The sequence below is a fragment of the Lissotriton vulgaris genome, chromosome 6 (assembly GCF_964263255.1).
Source record: "Lissotriton vulgaris chromosome 6, aLisVul1.2, whole genome shotgun sequence".
NCBI lineage: Eukaryota > Metazoa > Chordata > Amphibia > Caudata > Salamandridae > Lissotriton > Lissotriton vulgaris.
Window position 1 is genome coordinate 429,752,853 of NC_141694.1, and position 13,188 is coordinate 429,766,040.

Genomic DNA, 13,188 nt, shown 5'->3' on the forward strand with positions numbered 1-13,188 from the left:
CAAATTAGACGGCTCATAGTCGGACATTTGGTGTTGATTCCCTCTATCAAAAGTATTAGCCCCCTCTTGTCCATGTGTATTACCATCAAACCTAGCATCAAACCTAGCACAATCATTTGCATTTCCTCTAGGCCCTGACTATCCTGAACGATTTCTCATTTGTGTCTTACCACGTGAACCCTGCTGTCCACGTAGCACTGGACAATTAGAAATCCACTGTCCGAATTGTCTACAATACGCACACTGATCAACAGACAAATCTACATGAAGATAGGGAGGAAACGATGAACCATAAGATCCACGTCCACCTCTATTATTACCTCTAGAAGGTGGGCCATAAGCTTGAGCCATCATAATCTTTGTTTTTAACTCTTTAGATTTTTTATCCTCCTTACTTTTTGCTTCGAATTCCTGTTGTTCATAATACTGAGCCATAATTAGGAGAGAAGCCGGAGAGGAGCTAGTCAATGAACTTTCGTTGGCCTTTAGATGACTAGCTATTTCTGGCAAAAGTTTTGTGACATATTTATCGACAAACCTATGCCTACCCATGTCATCTGTCAATAACTGTTCACTAAAATCTTGGAATGCTTCTTCAAATCGTGTGAAAAAATCTGAAACTGATTCATCTCGTTTTTGCTTGCAAGACGCTAACATAGTCCAATCTATCTTTTTAGGGGGAATAATCGTCTTTAATTTAACCAATATAGCTGCTGGAAGATCTAAAATTTGCTGACACGGTTTTTGTGCAGGTTCTCTATCTTTATCTGATTGTTCTATATCTGACCACAATGCTCCAAATACCGCACAATCGTCAACTTTACGCACAGTTCTCCACATATCAGGTGGTAATATTAATCCTAAAATCAAATCAATGTCAGGCAAAGTCATAGTACAAGAGCTAATGGCACCCTCAATTTCTTCATAAAAAGCTGTCGGATTCTTTCATGGATCAGGCAATGAATTTTTAAGAGCCATGACATCTGCTCTATTCCAAGTAGTGTAAACCCAAGTATAAATAAAATACCTTTTCGCGTCAATAAAAGTCTTATCATCACTTGTACCGGTTCCTTTAGAAGGAACATATAGAGTCGCGGCTTCCCGCATGGGTTTCACATTTAAAACATTCTTATCTGTGTAAGGCGTCAGAGCTCGTGCCATATTGATTCGAGATGTTTGTGCAGCTGCGTCTTCTGCCTTTTTTCCTCCCGCAAACGGACTGCTTCATCACGTAGTTTAACCAAGCGTCTGATCGTGTCAGCCACCTGGGAGAAAACAAAAGAACCTTCATGTAATTGCTTACAATCAGCTGCTATATCATCTGGCTCTACTCCCACCGAATATTTCCTAAATCGCTCAAGAACCTCTTCAGCAAATATCTTGGTGAAATATTTTTGTTCCCTTTCCGACCAATTCTTAATAGTATCTAGAAGTTCAGAAGCAATGATACTACTAGGATCGGCTTTCCGCGCTGCGGATCTAATCTCAGAAGAACGTTCAGTAGTTAACATCGAGCGAGTGTCTCTGGCTTTATCCTGATCAGTAGGAGAGTCCTCATCTGACTCATCAGGAGCAGAGGGAAGAGTATATGGAGGTGGACAACGATCTAATAAGAGAGAATCATCTTGGGGTTTATTAAGAATAGGATAGAGAGGCCTACGAATAGCATATTGGCCATTTACCTGTAACTGACGCCCCTATCTTCCCTTTCTTTAGTTTCTCTCATCTCTTTATTTTTCATTTCTAAGACTTTCGCATGCACACTTTTACACTGTTCTTTTTCAATCAAAGCCTGTTCACGCTTCATTCGCTCACGCACTTCTTTCTCCCACTTTCGCACACAGTCAAACATATCTTGTCTGCCTAGCCTTTGTAAATGTAAATGTACATGTATTTATATAGCGCAAATCAAATGACCCATGCATAGGCCAACACAACTCAGGATCCTTGCGGGTGCATTTATTCCACAATGTGCTGTACATTGTGGACGAAATACCATATGTAATATACATATCCCTATTAGGGGTCCCCTCCGCGGGGGCGGTTGTGCTTCATAAATTCTCAAATTGGTACCATCACAAAAGCAACACATCTTACGAAGTGTGCTGGAAACAGGCATAATGAAAATAGTGCAAAATATGCGGTATTAAAAAAAAGTAGCACTTAAAGTACTCTTCGTACATTGAGCCATTCAAATATTCTTAGGAGTAGAGAAAAATCTCCTCATTACCTACCTATATGTACTGCAACACATATATAATTTTCATATTCATAGCACTAACTCAATATTTGGCCAATACATATAAAAAATGCCACAGTAAGTGTTTCTAAAACTACCTTACCAATCCAAGGCGTCAAATTTGCAGGAAGTGCCGCAAAACGGCTTTTACCAGTCAAATGGTGTCCAGGTTCCTACTGCCAAGTTCTCAAATCGACCAAACGGTCACTGCACGGCGAATCAACAGAAGAGATCTCAGTCGAGGACCGGCGCCACCAGGATGGTCAGATCAGAAAGAAAGGAAAAATGCTGTGGATGCCAAGACTCGGGTCTCCTCCGGCAGTGATCACGTCCAAAGCGGGATTCCAATCCTTCGTCTTCACCAGTCCTTCGGGCATCCGAGTCGCTGATGAGCACCACGTTGGAACGCCAATTTGTTGTAGCAAGCCTCAGCAAGGTCTGCCAGTGCAAGGGATTCACCCTTCTTTGCTCAGAGTCCTTAGACCAATAGTAAGCATTTGGCACAGAAACTAGAATAGAAAACAAAGTATTTATTAAACCTCATGAGGTGGAACCACAACCATACAACACCCTTTGGTAGTGTATGAAGTAGCACACTGACTAGAAGGATCTTGGTCCTTTTATACCCACACAGGGGCTGAAATGAAGCAGTACAAGGCACAGAGTATTGGTTTCAGACACATATAAGGTCATACAGAGAGTGTGCTAGCAACAAGTGGGGAGGGTTGACAGTTATCGAATTTTGGTGGGCACATCTTGACAATTACAAGTTGGAGACAGATGTATGCTCTTCTAGGCATGTGAAAAGTGGAGGAGACTAAACATATCTTGTCTCTAGGCAGATTTCAAGAGCAGTTGACAGAAAGGTAGGACAGAGTGATTAAGCAAGGATTCGCACGTTACGCGACTTGCTTGAACTCAAGAACCTCGCATAATGTCAACGTCATAATCAACTTGTTTTGTTTATTAATATTGCACTTTTACACTACACGCGGGTGTCCCAGTGATGCTTGCCTATGTGTTTACTAATCCTAACTACGCTTGCAGCTAATATGGTCGCTGCTATGCGGGATTCTAGTCTGCGCATGCGTCGGTCATACCCATGTGATGTGACGCACTCGTAGTTCTGGAGGGAATTTTTCGCTCATGCGCAGTACAGCTAATATGGTCGCTTTGTTCTAACATTACTCTTCGCTAGCCACCGCTGCTTTTGTTCAGCTGTTTTATTCTGCTTAACTCTTAATGGTATAGATATTATAAAGTAAGGGGTGTAGGGAAGCTAATCATGGTATACAGTGTCTTCAATTTTTCAGTGTTTCTAAATTGTTTTTGCTTACTTCTCATGTATCGCTCATTGTGGGCCTGGGAGCGGTGAGCCACTCCATCTTTGAAGCCCGTGTAGTACTAACCACGTGATGAAGGAAAAAACGAATCACGCAGTAGTGGAACTTAGCCAGCTGGCTGCCGAAGCTAAGATGCTCCTGGGAATCGACCTGTTAAACCAGCAAGACGATGCTAACTTGTACCAAATTTTGCTACAATTGTATTAACTTATGTATACGCTATTGTGCTCTGAATTTCTATGCCATGGGAACTGGAATGTAAGGGGTGGGTTCGAAAACTGAATATTAATTCTGGGAAAGTTCAAATTATAGGTGGTGTCATGACCTAACCGCCTCTCTTGTCCAATCCGAAGTTGGGGATCCTTTCACTTGCAACATTTGTGGGTGGTACATCAACCCGAAAACAGTATAACTGGCCTAGGTTTAGCTAGAGAAATTGTCCGACTTGTCCGAATAGATGACCTGTCACTGACCCTACGAACTCTATAGGTGATTGATACAGAGAGCTGCGGAGCACTCTGTCCGTAATTTCCACAAATATAGTCTGGGGTGGAGAAACCTTAAGTGCTGGCGAAACACTTTGCTGGGAGATTCGAGAACCCAAACGGGGTTATTGACAGATTCCTTGCAGAGAGGGCGTAGCGTAGGCGTTGCATCTGAAGCTGCAGGTGTTGGTCGTACCCTTTGATGAGCCCAGTCCTGAATCAAATCCTGGGGAGATCCTGTCCTGACTGTCCATGAGCTGTACCTGCTCGCCTACTGGTATTCCAAATCCTTGAGGTTCCTTTCCCGCCTTTCCCAACTGACCCGTGGCCAGGGTTAGTCCTCATTCTGTCCTAGGTAAATATAGTATATGTGGGTGTTTGTCTATCTATATCTTTCTCTCCTATTTTTATTAATAAAGCAATCTTGCCTATGTGATTTATCTCTGACATTTGGACTCTCGTGAAAAGTATTATTTTAGCATGTTCCTTATCTTCTTCTTACCCTTACTCAAACACTGAACTGTTTTGCCTATCTAGTATGTTCCACTGTTACCCTCCCTATAGAAATTAATTACATCTTGAAAAGTATTGTTTCTTCTAAATCGTTTTTAGTATATTCAAATTAGCATTTTTAGTAGAATGTTCCCTTGTTCTTACCCAACCTTTAGTAACTTGATCCAAATCTGTTAGACAAATTTAAGCGTGTTCCTTCTCTTTCCCATTTCCTTTAAGTTTCAAATGTTAGATGTTCCTTACATTGATTCATAGTTATACTATTTTTTTAATCTTGGTCATAGATGTTCTGATCTGTGTGAATTTCATTCTCATGGCATATGAGGATTTTATTGACTAGATAAAGCTTTTAAAACTTCTTGTGTTTGTGGTTATTACAAGGTATAGACAAAATATAGATATACTAGCAGCCTGTCCCGACCTTGTCCGTGAGCAAAAGGCTGCTTCAGGACCCCGCCCACCCCACAGAAGAGTTGTCGGTGCAAGACCTGGCACTGTTCAACTGATTCGGCCCACTTGTGTTATTTTTTTAATTCGTATCTATTGTTTTCCGCGTTTTATGTTGTCCGCAAGATGTGAGGAAAGTGTTGTGTCACCTGTTTAATGTTTTTTTTCTTTCAAAGGCTCTTTCCGTGTGTTCGTTTTCTATCCCTTCAAAGAAGTTTCCCTTTCGTTTTGTCAATTGTGTGGTGAAGTCCTGGCAGTGCTCGAGTGATTATGGGCAGTGGTGTTATTTTCGTTATTCGTATGTCTTATTGTAAGCGTTTTATCTTGTCCGCAAGATGTGAGGAAAGTCTTGTGAATGCGCAGTCGATGGCGTTTCTCCGTTAAGAAATGTCGGCTTTTTTTGTTCGTGTTTACCCCCCTGTGACGTCGTTGGTCAATGGCCAATGGTTAAAGACTTTTTTTTTGGTAAGCCGAAGTCGTGTGTGTGTTTTCTTTAGTGCGTTGTGATTGGTGTAGTATGCGATTAATCCTGCCCCCTGTGTGGCGTCATTTGACTCTCCTCGTCGATGGAAGGCCCGCCCGGTTTTTAATGCAAAGGCGTCAATGTTGTCTGCGTAACTGCAACAAATGTGTGTATATTTCTTATAGCGCGCCCCTCTGCTGTTTTTGTATATTGGTGTTACCGCGCTGTATGTGTGAATTTAAATTCATTGAAAGCGCATTTCCGCGGTATGTGTTGGGACTGGCAAATGTTTGTTAGAAATTCATTGAAAGTGCATCTCCGCTCTGTGTGCATATGTAAGTGTGTTGTGAAGTCGCTTGGCTTATGTTTGTTATTTGCACTTGGCACGGCCCTGTAAATGCCCACATTTGTTGTTTGAGACGCCCACAACCACGCCCCCAAGGGACTACTTTACCACTTTTGGCGTTTTTGCTTTTTTAATGTATATGGTGTACATATCTATAGCCTATGTCCTTCTGCCATATCTCCCCTTTCTAATGGTGTATTGAGTGTAGTGATTGGTGCATTACTTTTGTAGTTTACCTGGCTCAAAGGTTTGAGTTCTCTCTTTATAATAGTAGTATAGATATGGTATTGGTGTTTATCTGCTTGAATATCATCATTAGCTCCTGGTCCATTGTGATTATAGGTACCTGTTCTCGAGGATTGGTAAGTCAGGTACACGGAAATAAATGGAAAGGAAAACTCGAATTACTGATAGCGGTGTGTAGGTTACCTGATTTATGAAAAAAGTGATATAAACACGTTATGGGCCCAGAAGCGTATATTTGGTAAAATAAGAATCGGGTGACCTGCGCGCTCTATCAGTAATTTTCTGGTAGCAAGATGATGGTTAGGACTAATTGAGACAGGTAGATAGGCTAATTGTTGACAAATCGTGAAAATTTTAATGTGCTGCTAAAAATATTTTTTTCCCCTTGAGATCGATCGAATTATTGGTTTGAAATGTTATGAAATGTTAAAAAATGTTTTTTCATTGAAATGCTGCTATATGATGTTTAAGGATAAACAATTTGTTAGGGATTGTTATATGTTGTCTGGAAAATCCCCGGGGATAGAATAGCGGGTGGTGAGTAGAATCCATCTCGTGGTGAGGTCAGTGGCTCAAGGAAAATTAGTGCATGTTCAGGTAGAACTGGAAGCACTAATTAGGGTTTTCTGAATGAGCAGTTGAATAAATGGTAGCAACGAGTCCGCTAATGAAACTTCAGTTGTGATATTACCTAGTAAGGGTCACACGAGGAAGGAGTAGTAGGTTCATCGGAGCTTGAGTGATAGCAAGGGAGTTCACTGGTGAAACTTTAGACTTAGTATATATCCCAGAAAGAGTGGATGAGTCAAAAGAAGTAACAGGTTCTCTAATGCTTGTGTGAGGGGTAGGCAGAAGGATCTATCCGTAGTGTATGAAAAGTAGAGAGAAGAGGTTTACTTGCAGTAAAAAAAAGTGTTCTTTATAGACACTCGAGTACAGTGGCGAATGTTATTTGTTGTAAACTAAATTGAGCACTTGCACTTTAAGAAAAATTCAAAGTTTCCGTTACCTTGTGAAGGAGGGAGTCGGTCGCGAAGCTGCGCTGACGTCACTCCGTGCCGCGCTGGTATTGGTTGAAACAGCGGGCGTGTAACAAAGCTAGTATTGTAAAGGAGGGGTGAGTGCCGAAGCGTGAGACCGTGTCTCGCGAAAAGGCCGCGCACCCATTGGTCGAAATTATTTGTAATCACAGTGGTGATTGGTTGTTGAAACAGTTAAAAGACGCGCTAGTATTGGAAGAGGATTTGTAAACAAAAGACGTAGTTAACCACGGAACTTCTGGTTACGAAGTCTATGTGGTATCCCGAATTCTTACCTGATCCACAACATTTAGGTTTTCGCAAGGATCAGATGCTAAGAGGTAGACCTTACAATATGTACGGAAGCAAGAGCAAAATGTCATTTGCTGACAAAGTCAAAAATTATTTCAAGAAAGACAAACCTATTAAAACTAGATAAGGTGTAATTATTCCACCACCTAATAATCCCGCATCATTTATGATGTTTGATAAAGGTTATCATACCTGCGTATGGTTAGAGAATTGGGTAAGGTATACCCAAGAAGATGGATTCTTAGCATTCCCCTTAGATGGCACTTTTAATAGTAGAATTATGTTTAATTTGAGGACCCGAATGAATGACTTGCATCCCAGACCAAGATTGACACAATATGAGGCTTTAGAAGAATGGGAGATTGAAGCATTATAATGAGACAGACCCAGAATGGATAAGGGAGTAAGTAAATGGTACCCGAAAATGCAGAGAGAGACCAAAGAGAAAAAGATGAAACAGTGGAGACAGAATATGATGGTCGAGGGACTATTTCCAGTACTTCCTATAGACGAGCATGTAGGAGAAAAAAGGACAGAGAAAACCCGACACTTAATGGCTATGGGTGATTCGGAAGATGAATACCTGGAGGATTTATTCATGAAAAATCCACCACCATATGATGAAGATTCTAGGTCCCTGAGTCCCTGAGTTCGAAAAACCCATTCTTCAGACATCCTAGAAGGAGAAGTGCCAGTGAAACAGATACAGCAGGAATAGGTAATAGGCAAAATAGTAAAGACGGATTTTGTAGACCTGATACAACTGTCCCAAATTATAGGCCATTTGGTGAGGAAAGATCAGCCATGATAGTCCCAACTACCCAGAGTCTTTATCCTCCTTTAGTTCCACAAGTATTACATGACACATCAATTGAAAGGGCTTTACACGAATGAGAAAAGGAAGCCTTAATCAAACAGTGAAATGAACTCATTCAGACAATAGCTCAGATAAATCCCAGTCCTGAAGCTCTGACAATTCCAGTGACTATTGGTCCCGTTGTTCCTCTTTATGGGGATAGACAGGCTAGTCCAAAAACACCAGTCATTACACCAGCTGTAGCACAGCCCAGAAAAGAGCCTCTCATATTGATGATCAGGCAAGCGAATGCGAATCTGTGATCTCCCTGATGGATCTGCCCATAAGGGAACCGGAAAGCAGTGTACCACAGACAGGAACACAGAATAGGGCAAAGGAAGTCCTGATAGGGACTGCTTCAGGTACCCGAAGCGCCACAGTAGTGACTCCGGAAGAATTAGACCGATGGACTCGAGAATTGGAAAAGGAAATTCCTCAGCCAAAACCATTAGATATTTACAAACTAAGAATAGAGATGGAAGAACTAATAGCCGGAAATGTGGGATTAGACAGATTGAACACCTTTAGTGAGGAGGAGTTACTGTTTATAAGCAAGAGCCTTACCCGAAACACCAGAGTGTTCCATGAGAAACTAATGGACACCGCAGCTAATATCGGAATAGATGTTAGCAAATCAAAAGTCTTACAAAAACCTTACAGAACCGAATTTTCGGATACGGATCTAGAAAACATGAATGTGTCAGGGAAAAAGGTACAGATAAGAGAATTGTTGAATCTATTGCAGAAATGGGGAGATTTAGAAAAATGGAAAGCCAGATGGGCAAAGAAAAAGGAAGACAGTAAGGCTAGACTGAGGACTTCTGAATATGTCCTAAAATAAGTCGATAAGTCAGAGACTTTGTATCCCATGAGAGAAGTACCAGGTGGAAAATATGTACATGTACCATGTTCCCGACAGGATATTGTGTCATTTACCAATGATTTCCCGAAATTACTAGAGAAGCCTGTAGACTGGCATAGGTAGGTCGAGAGATTCGTCAAAGTTCAAAAATGTCTCCTGAAGGCCCTAGATGGGTTCTTAAACATTGTAGTTCCTGTAGATTTATGGACAGTTGATTGGTCCAGTGAGGAGTATGAAAGAGACTCAAGAACCGGAGCTCCCTCTCCGGAGATGATGAGACAGTATGACAAAGTAATACTGTATTTGAAAGGGAAGGTGCCAGCCAAAGAAACTGATTGGACCCGCATAGACAGAACTACCCAAAATCGTGATGAAACTATTCACTCCTATTATGAACGACTGTTACAGGTAATCAAACCTACAGTGGAATCAATAACATTGAAATGAAGGATATGACTCATTTCATTTATCGATTCATGTTGGGATTGGACCTGAAATCTCACAGTGGAGTAGAGATAACAAAATCTGTTGGCAGGGAAAACCCATAGATGAGGTCCTGAAGTACGCCAAGTACTGCGTAGATGAGATGAGGAACAAACGAGGCATTAAAGGAAAAGGTCATGTGGGCTCTAGTAAAATTGGGAGAACAGCAAGAAAAACAATTAGGTAAATTGAATTATAATACCCCGAACACAAGCTCTGGGGGAGTAGGGCAACCCCGAGTAAAAATGAGTCGAGAGGAAGCCATGAAAAAATTTCCCTGCCACGGGTGTGGTCAGATAGGGCCCTGGAGAGACGAGTGTCCAATGCTACAAAATGGTAATGTCCAAATTAATGATTTAAATCTACAGGTACAGAAAGAGGGGCCACGAAAGACCCAGCAACAGGTAAAACAGAATCAGTTGCCTCGCGCACCTAGACCTAACTATAGGAACAAAGCTCAGCAGAATGAGGGGGTCGAGGTATGGGAAGGAAGGGAGGATAGAAATGCAGCAACCTCGCAATTCCTGTTGAATGATACATTCCTCTGTGATGAACCTTACTGACGGGGCCTGAGGGGGGAGGACGAGGAGTGCGTACTTGGCGCCTCCTTGCCGGTAGACCAGACAGGGCCATACATTGAAGGAAAGGTTGAAGGAAATTACGTCACCTTTCTGTTGGACACTGGTGCTACCCGTTCTACTGTGAGAACAGCAGACGTTCCAAACCTACCCCTCTCGGGAGAAGATATCCAAATTCAGACTCCAGATGAAGACGGACTGTACAAATTAATGTTGCTAAGGCCTGACTCAGAAATTAGGAAATTGACAATGCAAGATTTACCTGAAGAGCTCCAACAGACAGTGATACGAGAAGGGTGGGATTTCACTGGAAAGGATGTAGGACTAATGGCAAACGTAGACCCGATTCAAATAGCCATAAAACCAAATGCAGTTTACCCAAATACCAAGCAGTAGAAAATGAATGCAGAAGTAAAAGCAGAAGTTGCCATCGAAATGAAAAGATTACCAGAAGCAAACATCATACAGGAAGTAATGAGCAGTCCTTGTAATTCGCCCATAATTGGAATCAAAAAGCCTAGTGGGAAGTACAGGGTAGTGCAAGACCTGCGGAAGGTAAACAAGATTGTTGTTCCTTGTTGTCCCATTGTGCAAAACCCTGCAGTGATTTTGTACCAAATTCCATGGAATGCTGGATGGTTCACCGTCATTGACTTATGTCACGTATTCTTTTCCATCCCATTGCATCCAGACAGCAAATTTCTTTTCTCATTTAAATTCGACAGTCATGTCTATGTCTGGAATCGTGTCCCTCAAGGGTACACAGAAAGTCCTTCTATTTTCAATCAGATTTTGAAAAGATGCCTTGAATCATTAGACTTACCTAGAGAATCAGTTTTGGTCCAGTACATAGACGACCTCTTGGTGGCGTCTAAAAGTCGAAACAACTGTGTTACTGATACCATTGCATTGTTGAACCATCTAGGTAAAGGAGGTTATAAGGTATCGCCAGACAAATTACAGTTCAGTAAAAATTCAGTGAAATATTTGGCCACCAGATAGAAAAAAGTATCCGGAAAGTTACTTCAGAAAGGATAAGGATAATTCGAGACATAGGATTACCCCGTACTCAGAAAGACATCAGAATGTTCCTGGGAGTAGTAGGATACTGTAGACAGTGGATTGTGGGATTTGCAGTCCTAGCCAAACCATTCATAAAAATGACCAAGAAAGGAGCTAAGGATCCAGTTGAGTGGGTTGATGAAAGCATGACATCCTTTATAAAATTACGAAACTGTCTGTGCTCAGCTCCTGCATTGGGAATGCCTGACTATTCAAAGGACTTTCCCTTGTTTTGTGACACACGAGACAATTGTGCACTTTCAGTCCTGACCCAAATTCATGGTCTAATTAGACGTCCGGTGGCATATTTTTCTGCTACCTTAGATCCAGTGGCTGCTGGATTGCTTGGATGTCTGAAAGCAGTAGCTGCAACTTGCATGAGTCTTGAACAGAGTGAATCCATTGTCATGGGACATCCGGTAACTGTGTATGTTCCACATGCAGTAGTAATCCTACTGACCCGGACCAAGACTCAGTACCTCACACCTAGTCGGCTGACTAAGTATGAAAGGATTTTAGTGGGTGCAGCAAATGTAACTATCACTAGATGTAATATACTGAATCCAGCAACTCTATTACCAAATACTCTGGCTGCAGAAGTCAGGGAAGAAGTTGAGTATAATTGCATTGATCTGCCTGAATATAGCACAAAACCACGCCCAGATATTAAGGAAACGGCTTTGCTCATAGAAGACAGTGAATTGTTTGTAGATGCTCATGTTTAAGACATGAGGATGGAGGTCTAAGTGCTGCCTATGCTGTGGTCACTGTAGAAAAAACAATAGAAGCATCCTACCTATTTGGAGTAAAGTCTGCACAAGTAGCCGAATTGGTTGCATTGACAAGAGCTTGTAAAAATGGGAAAAACAAAAGAGTAACCATATACACTGACAGTCAATATGGTTACGGGGTTGTGCATGACTTCGGCCAATTGTGGCTGCAAAGAGAATTAATGACTTCCTCGGGTACCCCTATCAGAAATGGAAAAGTGGTACAGAACCTACTGGAAGCAATCCAGTTACCAAAAGAATTGGCAGTGGTCAAGTGTGCTGCTCACACATCTGGCAATGACGATGTGACAGCTGGTAACCGATATGCTGACCAAATAGCCAATATTGTGCAAGAAACAAAATGTCATTGAATATCAATTTGGGGGGAGTCGGAAACAGCTGCCAACTTATGGTGTTTGAGGATGTATCAACTTGGGAGGAACTGAAAGGGTTGCAACAGGCAGCAGAACCAGAAGAAAAGGAAAGATGGGAGAAAGATGGTTGTCAACCAAGGGATAGAGATGGTGTCATTGTCTATATTAATGGTATGCCTGTGTTACCAGACAGCATGGTTGCTCCTATGGCTAGACTGATACATGGAGACTCACACATAGGGAGAGATGCAATGGTTCGTGTTTTCAAACAAACATGGTACAATTCGAAGTTCAGGAACATTGCAGAGGCGCTTTGCCAGAGGTGCTTAACTTGTCAGCAGTTTAATACTGGGAAGAAAACAGTGGTATTACCAAGTACAATTGGAAAGGCAGAGGGTCCTTTTATCAGACTACAAGTTGACTTTATACAGTTGCCCCGTTGTAAAGGAATGAAGTACGTCCTTGTCATAGTCTGCCTATTCTCAAAATGGGTGGAAGCTTACCCAGCTAAGAAAAATGATGCAATTACTGTAGCCAAGTTGTTACTAAGGGAATTGATACCTAGGTTCGGTTTCCCGGTCACAGTTGAATCAGACATAGGTGGGCATTTTGCCAATGACGTGATAACACAGCTCTTCGAGGCATTTAAAATTACCCAAAAACTTCACTGTGCATATCATCCAGAGGCTTCTGGAGTAGTAGAACAGCTGAATGGCACTATAAAGTCAAGACTGGGAAAAATGTGTAACTCCACTGGACTGAATTGGATAGACGCTTTACCCCTTGTCCT